The sequence below is a fragment of the Staurois parvus genome, unplaced genomic scaffold (genome assembly GCF_062004578.1).
Source record: "Staurois parvus isolate SC_StPar_1 unplaced genomic scaffold, SC_StPar_1.0 ptg000106l, whole genome shotgun sequence".
Classification (NCBI taxonomy): Eukaryota; Metazoa; Chordata; class Amphibia; order Anura; family Ranidae; genus Staurois; species Staurois parvus.
Window position 1 is genome coordinate 4,805,630 of NW_028317902.1, and position 18,366 is coordinate 4,823,995.

The 18,366-nt window shown below is 46.2% G+C and overlaps 1 protein-coding gene across 3 annotated transcripts in view; it reads right to left on the reverse strand.

Moving 5' to 3' along the window:
• Positions 1-15,052, reverse strand: part of SLC35A3 (solute carrier family 35 member A3) — a 90,817-nt gene extending 75,765 nt beyond the window's left edge. The window contains exon 1 of one of the 3 annotated variants that reach the window (XM_089671509.1): positions 14,948-15,052. The gene's annotated coding sequence lies outside the window, so the exon portion shown is untranslated. The remainder of the gene's footprint in view (positions 1-14,947) is intronic. The other 2 variants (XM_089671507.1, XM_089671508.1) reach the window with 2 other exon arrangements.
• Between the last annotated feature and the right edge of the window lie 3,314 nt (positions 15,053-18,366).

Consider the following 18,366-nt stretch of genomic DNA (forward strand, 5'->3'; position numbering starts at 1 on the left):
AAAAACCAGTACATTTTTGCAAGAAATAAATAGTAAATAATCATCAAAAATGAACATAATGATAGGGCCTAAACACAATTTATTAAAATGTCTGATAGCAAAAAAAAAAAAAAAGTGTCATTAAAAGTATATGATGCAATTATTTCTGTAGTAAAAGAAGTGTCACCAAGGCCAATGAGGAAAACCGGACCTGTCTCATGGAAAAAAAAAAATCTCCTGTTACACCTATAAAACTTGTACTTCCTGATCTGCTACTTTTGTAAACAAACATCTTTATCCACTTGCACATTATACCTTACCAGAGCTTCAGCACTGACACGTCATTACTCCTTCAACTTACAGTAAATGTACTAATGGAACGTTTGCACATTATTATTATACAGGATTTATATAGCGCCAACAGTTTACGCAGTGCTTTACAAAATGAAGGCAGACAATACAGTTACAATAAAATTTGGTACAAGAGGAAACAGAGGGCACATGCAAATATATACCGTATTTTTCGCTCCATAAGACGCACCTAGGTTTTAGAGGGGAAAAACAAGAAAAAAAAAATATTCTGAACCAATGGACTGCGGACACAGTGCAGGGGATGACCAGAGACTGCGGACACAGTGCAGGGGATGACCAGAGACTGCGGACACAGTGCAGGGGATGACCAGAGACTGCGGACACAGTGCAGGGGATGACCAGAGACTGCGGACACAGTGCAGGGGATGACCAGAGACTGCGGACACAGTGCAGGGGATGACCAGAGACTGCGGACACAGTGCAGGGGATGACCAGAGACTGCGGACACAGTGCAGGGGATGACCAGAGACTGCGGACACAGTGCAGGGGATGACCAGAGACTGCGGACACAGTGCAGGGGATGACCAGAGACTGCGGACACAGTGCAGGGGATGACCAGAGACTGCGGACACAGTGCAGGGGATGACCAGAGACTGCGGACACAGTGCAGGGGATGACCAGAGACTGCGGACACAGTGCAGGGGATGACCAGAGACTGCAGACAGTGCAGGGAATGACCAGAGACTGCAGACAGTGCAGGGAATGACCAGAGACTGCAGACAGTGCAGGGAATGACCAGAGACTGCAGACAGTGCAGGGAATGACCAGAGACTGCAGACAGTGCAGGGAATGACCAGAGACTGCAGACAGTGCAGGGAATGACCAGAGACTGCAGACAGTGCAGGGAATGACCAGAGACTGCAGACAGTGCAGGGAATGACCAGAGACTGCAGACAGTGCAGGGAATGACCAGAGACTGCAGACAGTGCAGGGAATGACCAGAGACTGCAGACAGTGCAGGGAATGACCAGAGACTGCAGACAGTGCAGGGAATGACCAGAGACTGCTGACCTTTGGGGAGAGAGAGGGAACGGGTACCTGAATTTGACAGGTACCCGCTCCCACTTTCGCGGAGTTGTCCTTCCTTCCTTCTTCCCGGGTCGGCTTCTGTGACAGCCGGGGGCCCACTGCGCATGCGCGAGAAGCGCTGCGCTTTGTGAATGGCCCGGCGCCTTCTGGGACCTGTCATGTGTCCCAGAAGACACCGGATCATTCACAAAGCGCAGCACATGCGCAGCGGGCACCCGGCTGTCACAGAAGCCAGCGCGGGAAGACTGTGCAGCGCTGGAGCGAGGAACAGGTAAGGCCCTGCAGGAGAGAACAGCTGAGCGGCTGGCCCGGTATTCTGACATGGTGGCGGCAGAAATACCGGACCGGCCGCCTTATATTCGCTCCATAAGACGCACTGACATTTTCCCCCCTTTTTTGGGGGGAAAAAAGTGCGTCTTATGGAGCGAAAAATACGGTAGTAAGGAACAACTTACAATCTCCAGATACAGTGCCTAAATAATTCAGAGAAAATGTCTAGTATACTGTACCTAATCATTAAAGGGACACTAAACCATATCCTTATTCTGCAAAAATAATCCACACATCCACTACTAAATGGTCCTGTAATCTACTTTTCAAGAAATCATTTCTTACTGTGTTTTTCTGCCTCCTCATAATGACATCTGAACTCCCAAACCTCTCCTTTTCCCTCAATTCTGTTTATAATGAGCAGTGCATGTTAGTTGTGGTCAGGTGCTCTGCTCTACACACACTAAAAATCCCATAGTCTATCTTGGGAACTAGCAAGAGATGGTAGCTACTTGGCTATATACAATGTGACAATAGAAAACAAATGTAGAATTGGGCAGCACAGTGGCTAAATGGTAGCACTTCCGCCTGGCAGTACTAGGGTCGTTGGTACGAACCCAAGCCACAACACCTCCTGCCTGGAGTTTGCATGTTCTCCCTGTGCCTTCCTCCGGGTACTCCGGTTTCCTCCCACACTCCAAAGACATGCTGGTAGGTTAATTGGATCCTGTCTAAATCGTCCCTAGTATGTGTATATATGAATGTAAGTTAGGGACCTTAGATTGTACACCCCTTGAGGGTTAGGGACTGATGTGAATGTACAATATATATGTAAAGCGCAGCGTAAATTGACAGTGCTATATAATTACCTGAAATAAATAAAATAATAAATAAATGTAGTCAACGTCAGACAGGAAGTCAGATAACAGCACAAAAATAAAAAATATGTAAAAAGTACTTTGCGTTAAAGTGGAATTATACTCACCTCCACTCCAGTGCTGCAGTATCTCAGAGCTCTCTCATTGGCCCCAATGGCATATTTGGCAGTTTTGTTTGGCCTGCCTGAAATGGCACATTCCAAAATTGTATACTAAGACCTAATGCACACTGAGCAATTGTTCAGCTCCTCTGAATGCCTTTTCTCCTGGCAGGAGGTAAGCTGTTAAAAGGATGTGTATTGTACATGGGTTTGGTCTCTATTGCATTCTATTGGCCAGAATATTAACTTGTTCTAGCCATTAGAAAGCATTAATGCGCATAAACATGCGCATTCATGTTTATTCAATTAGGCCTGTTTATGCATGATCTGTTTTCTACCCAAAACACTCCTCTTCTGAATGTTTTTTTTTCTACCTGAGACACTCCTCTTCAATCATGCTTGTTAAGGTCTATGTGCACACTGACAAAGAGGTTAACAGAAGAATAGAGGGGCGTTTAGAGGAGGGAAAAACAAACATGCCAAATGCTTGTAAAAGCAGCTTTTTTTCTTTTCTTTTTTAAAACATACACTCAGTATGTATGAGGTCTAAGTTGCAGATGAACTCCGGCTGTCGGCTGACACATGAGCATTGCTTTGGTAAAGCCAAAATTTGAAATAGGGCCATTCAGTTTGTTTCTATTGCTTACTTGGTGGAAATAATGCATTTGTAAAGAGGTAATTGGACAGAATAAAAGGGTAGCACTATGGTTATACAGTATACTTAAAGTGATTCTAAAGGCTTTTTTTTTTTTTTTACATAACAAACATGTCTAAAATGTACATGCTGTGTGCAGTGGTTTTGCACAGAGCAGCCCGAATCCTCCTCTTCTTGGGTCCTGGCCCCTACCTCCTGTCGGGTGCTCCCACAGCAAGCAGCTTGCTATGGGGGCACCCAAGCATGCGCTCTCCCCAACCACTGCTCCGTGTGTCCATTCACACGGCTCTGCCCGCCATCTCTCTTCTCATTGGCTCACTGGCTGTGATTGGGGGAAATGCTGCACAGAGGTTTTAACCTTCATGTTTTGAATGCATGAAGGTAAAAAACCTTCAGCCTTTACAACCACTATAAAATGATTATAAAGCCTATTTTATAACTTTTAGCCTGCTGTTGGCTGAATCTGGGTCACAGGAGTGCAGAACTAAATGCACCCGTGACCCACAGGAGAAATAGGGCCAAAAGAGCTTTGGCTATTCTTCATCTTTGCAGACTTTAGAAACACTTTAAAGAATGGAAACGTTCCCTTTAACAATTTTGCAAACAAAAGAAATAAAAGAAAAGAAATGCAGTGCGGCTCTTAAGCCATTATCATTTATATTTCTACAAATTAAAGAACTGTCCTTTTGATAAAGTTACACAGAAATAATTACAATTTTCTCTGTAACTTTCTATTATAAGCAGCTTACCAAAGCGGGTATACAGATCAGACGTTTCCCAGATGCTCCTGATCAGCAACGTTGTTAAAGGGTGGACAACATAATTTTACCACAGGTAGGCCTGAGCTACAAAAATACAATATAACTGTCATTTTAGAACTATACTGATCAAAAAATATTGTCCTTACTCACTGAGGATTTGTCCTTTACCACAGTTAGCCCTGGTTCACACTGCTGCGACTTATCATGCGACTTTCAACACAAAGTCGCATGACAAATCAAAACACATTAATTTCAATGGGTGCTTTCTTAAAGTAACAAGCTGCAGAAAAAAAAAAAAAAAAGGTTCCTGAGCTACTTTTCTGTGACTTTGGTGCATCCTAAGTGCCATAGACTGCAATGTTAAATCAGAGTAAGTTGTAAGCAAGTCGCACGACTTTGGGGTGGAAGCAGTGTGAATTGAGCCTAATGCCCCATACAAAAAATAAGAAAATCGTACGAAAAATTTTGCGGAACCACTGATCGAACAATTTTCTCTTCGTTGATGAGCAGGATGTTTTAACCGATAACGATATTGTGAACAAAAAATCCAGTTGAACAACAGTGAAAAATGTTGTCGCTTTGCATACGAACAACCGATTTTCTATGCGGTGGTATGACGGTCGTATGAAAAAAAATCTGTCAAGCGCTATCACGCATGAGTGGAAACAGAAGATGACCCAGATGTTTACGTCCAAGGAATCTTCGTAAACACAAACAAAAAATTCAAATGTTAAAAGTAGATTGGCCTAATGACATAATGAAACCAGAATTATGCAGATTATATTTTTATGTATCACTATTTATGTATATAGGTCATGTAATAAACTATATTATACTCATTGCTGTTAATTATTGTGTATATCGCTCGTTCTGGGCGTGGCTACAAGGTCACACGCACCATGCATCACTTCCACTTGTACAGAAGACGTCAACACTACATACTGCCCGAACAATTTTTTTAGATTGGTTAATGTGGGCCACGATTTTGACCAACGAACGAACACCTCTCGATCGTCGGATGACCGATCAGTCGATTTTCTAATCATGTATCCCCACCGTAAGTGTTCCAGTTGACTAACCAAATCCAGTAAGAGAGGAAACAAGCAGAGACTTCACTTTTATTGATAAAAACAGCTCATATGAGCACTCAGCATTGGCCACACCATGCAGACTAATATGACTATGAACAGAGTGAAGAAAATGAGGCCAATGTTGTACATACTAGATAGATGACATTTGCTACACCTGAAAATAAGATACTAAACTATGGTGTCCATTTATGAACCAGCGGTAATAGATCGCTGCTCAGTTCTCCGGCATTCTCGGAGAACACATTTCTCCTGTGAATGCCTTTTATGAAGAGGTGTAGATCAGTTCTTCAAACGAAGGGAGAACGGTCTACAAACGCTGGAAAACGGTCTACAAACGCTGGAAAACGGTCTACAAACGCTGGAAAACGGTCTACAAACGCTGGAAAACGGTCTACAAACGCTGGAAAACGGTCTACAAACGCTGGAAAACGGTCTACAAACGCTGGAAAACGGTCTACAAACGCTGGAAAACGGTCTACAAACGCTGGAAAACGGTCTACAAACGCTGGAAAACGGTCTACAAACGCTGGAAAACGGTCTACAAACGCTGGAAAACGGCTGATTTTACTATAATCTTGCGAGATTACACTAAAAGATCTGTTTACTAAGCAGAGGTAAATTATCGCTGCTAAGTTTGTGGTTCCTCTGATTCGCCAGCTCTGGGCTGCAGAATCTGGAGGGAGAACACAGATCTCCAGCCCAGATCTGCTGATCTCCTGAGTGTCAAACTGTGAATGACCAGAGAATAGCTGCGATCCTCGGAATCGCAGCCATTCTCAGTGTCATAAACGGACACCTACCGTATTTTTCGCCGTATAAGACGCACCTGACCATAAGACGCACCTAGGTTTTAGAGGCAGAAAACAGGAAAAAAAAATTCTGAACTAATGGACTGCAGACACAGTACAGGAGATGACCAGAGACTGCGGACAGCACAGGGATGACCAGAGACTGCAGACAGCACAGGGATGACCAGAGACTGCCGACAGCACAGGGATGACCAGAGACTGCCGACAGCACAGGGATGACCAGAGACTGCCGACAGCACAGGGATGACCAGAGACTGCCGACAGCACAGGGATGACCAGAGACTGCCGACAGCACAGGGATGACCAGAGACTGCCGACAGCACAGGGATGACCAGAGACTGCCGACAGCACAGGGATGACCAGAGACTGCCGACAGCACAGGGATGACCAGAGACTGCCGACAGCACAGGGATGACCAGAGACTGCCGACAGCACAGGGATGACCAGAGACTGCCGACAGCACAGGGATGACCAGAGACTGCCGACAGCACAGGGATGACCAGAGACTGCCGACAGCACAGGGATGACCAGAGACTGCCGACAGCACAGGGATGACCAGAGACTGCCGACAGCACAGGGATGACCAGAGACTGCCGACAGCACAGGGATGACCAGAGACTGCCGACAGCACAGGGATGACCAGAGACTGCCGACAGCACAGGGATGACCAGAGACTGCCGACAGCACAGGGATGACCAGAGACTGCCGACAGCACAGGGATGACCAGAGACTGCCGACAGCACAGGGATGACCAGAGACTGCCGACAGCACAGGGATGACCAGAGACTGCCGACAGCACAGGGATGACCAGAGACTGCCGACAGCACAGGGATGACCAGAGACTGCCGACAGCACAGGGATGACCAGAGACTGCCGACAGCACAGGGATGACCAGAGACTGCCGACAGCACAGGGATGACCAGAGACTGCCGACAGCACAGGGATGACCAGAGACTGCCGACAGCACAGGGATGACCAGAGACTGCCGACAGCACAGGGATGACCAGAGACTGCCGACAGCACAGGGATGACCAGAGACTGCCGACAGCACAGGGATGACCAGAGACTGCCGACAGCACAGGGATGACCAGAGACTGCCGACAGCACAGGGATGACCAGAGACTGCCGACAGCACAGGGATGACCAGAGACTGCCGACAGCACAGGGATGACCAGAGACTGCCGACAGCACAGGGATGACCAGAGACTGCCGACAGCACAGGGATGACCAGAGACTGCCGACAGCACAGGGATGACCAGAGACTGCCGACAGCACAGGGATGACCAGAGACTGCCGACAGCACAGGGATGACCAGAGACTGCCGACAGCACAGGGATGACCAGAGACTGCCGACAGCACAGGGATGACCAGAGACTGCCGACAGCACAGGGATGACCAGAGACTGCCGACAGCACAGATGACTGCTGACCTTTGGGGAGGTGGGGAGCGGGTACCTGAATTTGACAGGTACCCGCTCTTACTTCCGCAGAGTTTTTGTTTGATCTTACCTGTTCCTCGATCCAGCCGCGCGCTGTCTTCCCGGCTTCTGTAATGGCGCTCGGCATGGCAGCCGGGTGCCCAGTGCGCATGAGCAAGAAGCACTTGCGCTTTGTGATTGGTCCGGCGGCTTCTGGGATCTGTCATGTGTCCCAGGTACCGCCTTACATAACAGGATAGGTGCATCTGAATGTCTGTATTAATATGCTAATCCCAGTTCACTCATGTGAGTACAATCACTTTGACATTATATAGTAGAAGACTGAGGCTGACCAGTTCAAAGCATAAAAACACCAAGCTATACTGGCCAGTTTGGTGAATACCAACTTACATCTGTTGTGTTCCTACACAGTTCAAAGTTCTGTCAGCACTCCAGGCCAACCAGTCTGGTACCTTCAGATGTGAGAGACACTCACCTACTAGTGAGTAGAGCAAGTGGCCCAAACCCTGGGATATACAGTTGCATCTCAATAAATTAGAATATAATCAAAAAGTTAATTTATTTCATTAATTCAATTCAAAAAGTGAAACCCATATTATATAGATTCATTACACACAGAGTGATATATTTCAAGCATTTCTTTCTTTTCATTTTGATGATTGTGGCTTACAGCCAGTGAAAACCCAAAATTCAGTAACTCAGAAAACTAGAATATTACTTAAAACCAAAAAAAAAGATTTTTAATGTAGAAATGTTGGTTTACTGAAAAGTATGTCCATGTACAGTATAGTATGCACTCAATACTTGGTCGGGCTCCCTTTGCATGAATTAACGCATCAATGCAGCGTGGCATGGAGGCAATCAGCCTGTGGCACTGCTGAGGTGTTATGGAAGCCCAAGTTGCTTTGATAGAAGCCTTCAGCTCGTCTGCATTGTTGGCTCTGGTAGGAGAACAAGGAAGGTGCCACTGAGTGTAGTATCAGTGTATGGTTAATTCAGCAAAAAGGTAAGTAACACTCACTTGTGATCGCTTGTCATCAATATTGCACAGGTACAGTGCAGCCCAAAAGACCATGGATGGAGTCCTGCTTCCACGGAAGGTGAGGAACACCGTCACTGCAGTCCCAGCATGGGAATGCCAACTGGAAGTGAAGGAACCATCGTGGAACGCATCTGCGGGCGCAAGTGAAATCACCAGACGAGGACCTTCAAACTTTCTATCAAGTCTACTACCGACCCTGTTTATTGTTGGATCTGGTGTCTCTCATCTTCCTCTTGACAATATCCCACAGATTCTCTATGAAGTTTAGGTCAGATGAGCTTGCTGGCCAATCAAGCACAGTGATACCATGATCATTAAATCAGGTACTGGTACTTTTAGCAGTGTGGGCAAGTGCCAAGTTCTGCTGGAAAATGAAATCAGCATCTCCATAAAGCTGGTCAGCAGAGGGAAGCATATAGTGCTCTAGACTTTCCTGGTAGAGGGCTGCGCTGACTTTGGACTTGATAAAACACAGTGGACCAACACCAGCAGATGACATGGCTCCCCAAATCATCACTGACTGTGGAAAGTTTACACTGGACTTCATGCAACTTGGATTCTGTGCCTCTCCACTCTTCCTCCAGACTTTAGGACCTTGATTTCCAAATTAAATGCAAAATTTACTTTCATCCAAAAAAAGGACTTTGGACCACTGAACAACAGTCCAGTCCTTTTTCTCCTTAGCCCAGGTAAGACGCTTCTGACATTGTCTCTGGTTCAGGAGTGGCTTGACACAAGGAATGTGACAGTTGTAGCCCATGTCATGGATACATCTGTGGGTGGTGGCTCTTGAAGTACGGATACCAGCCGTAGTCCACTCCTTGTGAACCTCTCCCAAATTCTTGAATAGCCTTTGCTTGGCAACCATCTCAAGGCTGTTTTTATCCCTGTTGCTTTTGCACCTTTTTCTAACACACTTTTTCCTTCCACTCAACTTTCCATTAATATGTTCAATCTGTGAACAGCCAGCTTCTTTAGCAATGACATTTGGTGACTTACCCTCCTTGTGGAGGGCGTCAATGACCGTCTTCTGGACAACGGTCACGTCAGCAGTCTTCCCCATGATTGTGTAACCTTCTGATCCAGACAGAGACAATTTGAAGGCTCAGGTAACCTTTACAGGTGTTTTGAGTTAATTAGCTTTTTAGAGAGTGTATACTGAGCACTGCAAGTTCACCTGCTTTAGATACAAGGGGAAGTTCTGAAATGTGGTGAGGCTCTGTGATTTCTTTCATCCAATCATGTGCAAGCAAAAATGCGGTTTTATTATTTTCCTTGCATGTTTCCCTCAGATCTAGAGCAACTGCACTTGCAGTGCACAGCCTAGTTACCTTTAGTAAATCCCATGTGTCAACAATATTTAACTTTTTAACAATATTCTAGTTTTCTGAGATACCGAATTTTGGGTTTTCACTAGCTGTAAGCCATAATAATCAAAATTAAAAAAAAAAAAAAAAAAAATGAAATGATTGAAATATATCACTCTGTGTGTAATCTACCGTATTTTTCGCCGTACAAGACGCACTTTTTCTTCCCCAAAACTGGGGGGGAAATGTCAGTGCGTCTTATAAGGCGAATATGGAGCGGCCGGTCCGGTATTTCCACTGCGGCCGTGTCAGAATACCGGGCCGGCCGCTCAGCTCTGCAGTGGGACCTTACCTGTTCCTCTATCCAGCGGCGCGCTGTCTTCCTGCTTCTGTAGTGTGGGCACTGGGCATGACAGCCGGGTGCCCAGTGCGCATGCGCGAGAAGCGGTGCGCTTTGTGAATGGTAAGGCGGTAGCTGGGACACATGACAGATCCCAGAAGCCGCCGGACCAATCACAAAGCGCAAGTGCTTCTCGCTCATGCGCACTGGGCACCCGGCTGTCATGCCGAGCGCCATTACAGAAGCCGGGAAGACAGCGCGCGGCTGGATCGAGGAACAGGTAAGATCAGGTACCTGTCAAATTCAGGTACCCGCTCCCCACCTCCCCAAAGGTCAGCAGTCATCTGTGCTGTCCGCAGTCTCTGGTCATCCCTGTGCTGTCCGCAGTCTCTGGTCATCCCTGTGCTGTCCGCAGTCTCTGGTCATCCCTGTGCTGTCCGCAGTCTCTGGTCATCCCTGTGCTGTCCGCAGTCTCTGGTCATCCCTGTGCTGTCCGCAGTCTCTGGTCATCCCTGTGCTGTCCGCAGTCTCTGGTCATCCCTGTGCTGTCCGCAGTCTCTGGTCATCTCCTGTACTGTGTCTGCAGTCCATTAGTTCAGAATTTTTTTTTCCTGTTTTCTGCCTCTAAACCCTAGGTGCGTCTTATGGGCAGGTGCGTCTTATACGGCGAAAAATACGGTATATAATATAGGAGTTTCACTTTTTGAATTGAATTACTGAAATAAATTAACTTTTTGATGATATTCTAATTTATTGAGATGCGCCTGTATTTCTACTTTGGCAGCAGTGGTCAGGTAGCCACATTAAAAGACAGGTGCACATCTGTCAGCCAAGTGCTCTCCCACACTCCACTGAGCAGCCCTGCATTGTAGGATATTTACCTCCAAAATATCTGATCCCCACATCTGATGCTGTGGCCTACGTATGGGGATTGTGCCTTCCTAGGGCTGGCATAATGCACCTTTCTGATGTACCACTGATTTCTTCAGAACATCAATCTACCTTTTAGGGAAACCATACCTAACTTCTGATATTTTGGCTTCATGTGGCCCTGTTGCAGCACTCAGGGGTAAAGGATTTTCACCTCACTGATACTTGTGCTGTTCTCCAGTTTATAAAATGTACACTTCTTTAAGCAATTTTATAACTCAATACTTAAGTTCATATTTTAAAGTGAATATATACCCAGATCACGCACACTAAGGTCCAAGTCAAACTAGCATTTTTGTAACAGCCACGGATTCACCCTCCTTAGCGTTTTTGTTTGTAAGAGAAAAATAAATTGCAGTTAAATATTGGTCTATGTGAGTGAAATTAAAACAATTTGTAGCTCAGTAGCTGAGTGACTGCTTTTTTGCAGCATTCAGAGCTAGCAACAGAAACAGCATCACTGGCTACCCATGTTATTCAATGCAGCTACTAGTAGTCATGAGATACCTTTGTAGCTGCATAGATAAGTACTGTAACCAGCTACAAATCACCAGAGAAAAAGAAAAAAAAAAAAAGAGAGAGAGAGAGAGAGAGAGATTTGGAGCCCCCATAACGCTACATTCACACCGGCAATTAGAGCCGGGGGCAAACAGTAACAACAGGAAAATAGTGATTCCTGCTGTGGCTCTCAGAGACTGTTACACTGGCAACTATACAGTAGAGATTCAGGCTACACGCACATCGGCAGTTAGGGTCGGTCAAAATTGAAGCGTCAGGAATCAGATTCCTGCTGCGGCTCTGTGCGGCTGCCAGCCCCATTCACCTCTCTAACTATAAGCATTATGGAGAAATTCATTTTCAAAGTTCACAACACAGCCAGTAAAATATTGGAGTTTTCTATGAGAAAAGATAATGACACATTGCCGGCCTTCTAATGTAAACAACCAGCAGGTATTTCTAAGGCCTCGTGCACACTGCCACTCCGAAACGTTTAGGAGTTTTTGGCATATTTATGTTTTTGCCAAAGCCCCTGAACTCAACTCAATAAAAGCCTGTAGGGTTTATTTACTAAAGCTGGTACACTCAGAGTCTTGTTCACTTCTGCATGGAAACAAATCAGCTTCCAGGTTTTATTGTTAAAGCTTAATCTAACAAGCTGACGTTAGAAGCTGATTGGCTACCATGCAAAAGTAAACAAGATTCTGAGTGAACCAGCTTTAGTAAATAAACTCTAATCTGTCCATGTACACATTGGGGTTGATTTACTAAAGGTTAAAATACTGTGCATTTCAAGTGCACTGCAAGTTGCTTTATATCCAAGAGGAAGCTCTGCTCATTTCTTTCATCCAACCATGTGCAAGGAAAAATGTTGTTTTCTTATTTTCCTTGCATGTTCCCCTCAGATCTATTTATTTATTCCAGGTACTTATGTAGCGCCATCAATTTACGTGGCGCTTTACATCTATGTATTGTACATTCACATCAGTCCCTAACCTTCAAGGGGCGTACAATCTAAGGACTAGAGAGACTGCGCTTGGAGTGCACAGTCTATTTCCCCTTAGTAAATCAACCCAATTGGCTTTTATCAGAGTTTAGCAGCAGCGTTTAGAGGCATTTAATAGCCCCTCTCCTGAACGCAGAAGAATCGCATTCAGGAGAGGAACATTTTGTCCAAAAGCTGCTTGGGTGTTTATTCATTTCAATGGCAAGTACTCTGGCCAATAAAATAAATAAACGTCCAAGTGCTAAATGTGGCTAAATGGAGTAAGGCGTTTACACGAGTTTACTGTCAGTATAAAAATGTTCCAGTGTACATGGAGCCTAAGTCATCATGCTCACGGATGCTTATATGGCAAAAAGACTTCTAGCGTAAAATTTCCCCATGCCAATTTTAGGATGGAAGACTTTTCAGCATGTAACGGCCCATGTGCATGAGACCCTTATTAGTTGTTATAAAGCAACTGAAATTAGATTTCAGAGTGTTTGTTGTTATCTTTGAGAATTAATAACTTCACATTAGGGGTTCATACACATGGCTGTAAGGGAGCCATATGTGGTCATATTAGATCAATGAGGTCAAGAGCGTCCCGACCATGTGGTCATATTAGGTCAATGTCACAAGCATCCCTGCAATTTGGTCATATTAGGTCAATATTGTCACGAGAATCACCACCATGTGATCATATTAGGTCGATGATGTCACAAGCATCCCCACTATTTGGTCATATTATGCCAATGATGTCACAAGTATCCCCAATATGTGGCCATGACAGGTCAATGATGTCACAGGTATCCCCAATATGTGGCCATGACAGGTCAGTGATGTCACAAGTATCCCCAATATGTGGCCATGACAGGTCAGTGATGTCACAAGTATCCCCAATATGTGGCCATGGCAGGTCAGTGATGTCACAAGCATCCCCAATATGTGGCCATGGCAGGTCAATGATGTCACAAGCATCCCCAATATGTGGCCATGGCAGGTCAATGATGTCACAAGCATCCCCAATATGTGGCCATGGCAGGTCAATGATGTCACAAGCATCCCCAATATGTGGCCATGGCAGGTCAATGATGTCACAAGCACCCCCAATATGTGGCCATGGCAGGTCAATGATGTCACAAGCACCCCCAATATGTGGCCATGGCAGGTCAATGATGTCACAAGCATCCCCAATATGTGGCCATGACAGGTCAATGATGTCACAAGCATCCCCAATATGTGGCCATGACAGGTCAATGATGTCACAAGTATCCCCAATATGTGGCCATGACAGGTCAATGATGTCACAAGCATCCCCAATATGTGGCCATAATAGGTTTATATCACTGTCAATGATGTCATGGTCATCCCAAGTCCAAACACCAGCTCACCCATATTCCAGTTCTGTTAAAAGTCCATTTTTCTTGCCCATCTGTGTCCCATTGTTGACATCTCCCTTCAGTTCCTTCCCCACAGACATATTAAGTCAATGATGTCACCAGCATCCCTGCCATGTAGTCAGATTAGATCATTTATGTCACAAGTATCCCCGCTATGAGGTCATATTATGTCAATGATGTCACAAGTATCCCCGCCATGAGGTCACATTAGGTCAATGATGTCACTAACATCCCTGCCATGTAGTCATATTAAGCCAATGATGTCACAAGTATCCCCGCCATGAGGTCACATTAAGTCAATGATGTCACTAGCATCCCTGCCATGTAGTCGTATTAAGCCAATGATGTCACAAGTATCCCCGCCATGAGGTCACATTAAGTCAATGATGTCACAAGTATCCCCGCCATGAGGTCACATTAAGTCAATGATGTCACAAGTATCCCCAATGTGTGGCCATAATAGGTGAATATCACAAGTCAATGATGTCATGGCCATCCCAAGTCCAAACACCAGCTCACCCATATTCCAGTTCTGGTAAATGCCATTTTCTTGCCCATCTGTGTCTGATTGTTGACATCTCCCTTCAGTTCCTTCCCCAAAGACACAACAGGAAGTGAGAGAAGATCTCTCCAAAGAGAGGGAAACCCCCTCCCAGCAATCACTGCAACAAGTGTCCCCATCAGAAATTATCCTTTTACTCCTGTTCTGGTGACAACTGAAAATGATGGATGTTTCCTCCAATGTCAGTCCTGCTGAGGGTGAATCTCTCCTACAGGCACACTGACAACAATAAGACCCTGACAGGGGGTCTAACCCTTCCCCCATTCCACACAACACGAAGAGCAGCTGGTTCCAGGTTAGGTACACCTTACTATTCATTCCACATCATTACTACCAGCCCCACACATCACACACAGCTCTCTCTCCTCTCACTGTGAGGAGAATACAGAAGGTGCACACACATGTACAATGGTCACTGTGTACATACACAGCACAGGGTGGGCTACACACAGCCCGGCACCGCACACTAATTATAGAAAGAGGAGACCACATATACTCACTCAGCACCACTCAGCTCCTGTCCTGGCATAGCCTCACAACCAACACTTCCGGGATCCGGCCCCGCCCCCTCCAGCAGCTACAGCGCTGCATGTAACAGTGGGCGTGCCTCCGGCTGGAGCGCATTGACTGTAGCCCCTCCTCTCACGGATACGGCGACGCCCCCGTTTTAGTACAGGGATGTTGGAATGACGCCTGGATGGGGGCGGAGCTCAGGTAATCAGTGTGCAGAAAACACACCTTGCCTTGCTGTCCCGGGTCACCGAATCCGTGTATACAGGCAGATCCGGTTTGGTGTTGATTTAATTCAGTGTCATCTAGGTCAGGGTGTGCATGATGGTGAATAGCAGAAGGCGTAGTGCCATGTGTACAGGGTGCGTCTGACTCATGGCGGGTTATTAACATATATTATTATATGGTGACATGTTTCTGGGCTCTTCTCTTTCTGAATTGCAGATGTCATTTTGTTTTGTATTGTTACATTGGACCAGTTTGGACCCATGTATGTACACACCCATCAGCCATAACATTATGACCACTGACAGGTTCAAGAGGCAGTTCACCTTTTCAGAAAATCAGTATAGGTGGCCTAGACCCCTCCCCCATCCCTGCTGTACTTACCTCCCACCATCCTGAGCTGATAGACATCAGCCACCCCACAAAAAATATCAAAATTATATTTATGGTAAAAATACACTAAAAATGTTATTAAAGCGGAGTTCCAGCTGCAAAATAATTAAAGCAGCTACAAAAACTGAAGCTGCTGACTTTTAAAATACAGCCACTTACCTGTCCCTTGGTGCAGCGGTGTCCTCACCACCGCTGGTTTCACCGGCCGTCTTCTCTCCCCGGTGCCGGCATCTTCAGTGTGGTCACCCGGCTGTGACAGCTGAGGTTTCACAGCCGGGTGCCCACTACACATGCTCGAGAAGCGCTGTGCTTTGTGAATGGCCCCCTAATCTTCTGGGACCTGTCACGTGTCCCAGAAGACTACGGGGAGGGAGGGGGGAGGACAAATTCCGCTTCTGATCTCGGCAGAAGTGGGAGCGGGTACCTGTCAAATTCGGGTACCCACTCCCCAAAGGTGCCAATCCTTAATGGGGAGCAGGGGACAAAGGCTTAAAGCAGAACTTCCCCTTTTGGGTGGAACTCCGCTTTAATGGACACCATCCCAACAAAACTCCTGTTAAATCTAAGTGATAAAACTGTACTGAGTTCATAAATGAAGCTGTGTGTGTAATTGAGGTCTTGGGGCTCATTAACATGGGTGCTGTGGCCTGTAGAGTGTGAATCAGTGGTTTGTTTTTGTGGCTGTCGCAGCTTGGAGCCGTTTGTAGGCAACCTATGTTACACTATGGCAGTGTTTCTCAACTCCAGTCCTCATGGACCCCCAACAGGTCATGTTTTCAGGATTTCCCTCAGATGAAACAGCTGTGGTAATTACTAAGGCAGTGAAACTGATCAAATCACCTGTGCAAAATAATGGAAATCCTGAAAACATGACCTGTTGGGGGTCCATGAGGACTGGAATTGAGAAACACTGCACTATGGAAACATTGCAGGTTCTAATTTGACAGGCATATGGGTGCAGGTGTACGGCCCTGAACACAGACAGTGAGCATTCAGGGCCACTTCCCCACGCCTGCACACCTGTCAGATTAAAACCTGTGTTCATGCAGCTGCTGCGTCCCCATAGTGTAGCAGGTGGCTCCAGCCACATGAACCCTCATTCATGCTGTACAGGACAGAGGACCCGTGTGAATGTAGCATTTTTGACAATTTTTTGTTCCTCAGCCCATTAAATTCAATGGGCTGCCTAACGTGTGGGAACATGCAAAAATACTGCAAAAGTGTATGGCACCTAACCGCACAGTAGTGTGGTGCCATGCGGTTTGGTGACTGTGAATGCATCTGTGTTTACTAGACATGTGGAGGTGCAATTAAGTATTCATGGTACCTGCGCACATCTGCAAAGGGCATTGCGTTTCTTTGCTGTGCAGGAAAATGCGTGCCCTTGCATGCGTTTCTGCACCACAAATGGCGTGGACAAGTCCTAAGGGCCAGTTCACACTATAAAAACGCAGTCTAAATGTTCCAGATACGTTTTTGCATGCTCATTTTGTACACATTTTAGCGTATTCCTGTGCGATTTTGACATGTTCCGGTGCATTTTTATGCATTCCAGTTAATTTTTTTCCCCTCTCTTTTTCTCCAAATTAATTAGGGACATGTACGTTCCCGTGCGTTTTACCGCATTACTGTACAGTTCTGTGCTGAAAAAAATGCAGCCTGTTCTACTTTATTTTCTGCTACTGGAAATCACTGCAACTGCAAGCACTGATGTGCAACTATGACATTGACAACTATATAACTTACTTTCTGTGCGTTTTGGATGCAGAAAAAAAGCAACTGAAACACATGTAGTGTAAACTTGCCCAGGGGCGGACTGACAACTCATGGGGCCCCCGGGCAATAGGGGATCATGGGGCCCCTGTGTCCTTGCCCAAACTCAAAAAAAGCCTATGAAAAAGGTACCAGGGGCATCTCATGGGGCCCTCTACTGACCCCGGGCCCTCAGGCAGTGCCCAAGTTTCCAAATGGTGAGTCCAACCTTGAACTGGCCCTAAAGGTTATTATAGGTAAGGGAACAGGACTGACCAGAAATTGTGAAGGCAATCAGACTAGTGGTGAGATTCGTTAGGAATCTTATAATAATGCTAGATTTGAGCTGTAGGTGATAGGAAATGAGACACATTAACTAGATCAGTAAACAGTTAAATAAAAAGGGTTGAGAAGTGTACAGAAAGGGATCAGCAGTCTGGGGGAGAGAAACAAAGTTGCAATCAACTATAAACAGAAGGAAACTTGAAAGTGTCAAACTTGTGGAGCAGAGCAGTGTTGTCCTCTAAATTATAAGGTCCACACAGAAACAGTTCATAAGACAAATCTGTTGTCTTATATCAAAGGTCCTCAAACTACGGCCCGCGGACCACATGCAGCCCGCCGAGCACATTCATCCGGCAGGGGACACTAAGTACAGGGGCGGCCAGGGGGCTGCTGTCTCTTACCTGGCTCCGGTCCCAGTCCCACGACGATCCAGTCCAGGATGCGCAGCTCCTTCACTCTGGCAGCTCCCTCACTCGATGTCCGCGCTGCCGCTCGGCTCCGCCTCCTCACCGGTGATTGGGCGCCAGTACTGTAGCTCAGAAAAGGCACACAGGCGGCCAATCACCGGCGAGGATGCGGAGCCGAGCGGCCCCATGAAAATCAAGGGAGGGAGAGGCCGAACTGAAGGAAGGAGGACAGCTGATCGCCCGGTAAGTGTGCCGTGCAGATGATACTGCTGCAACCAGGTTTGCTGGCTGCAGCAGCACCAGGCTGGAACAGGGGTCGGCTAGTTAAGTGTCATTGCTGTCAGTGG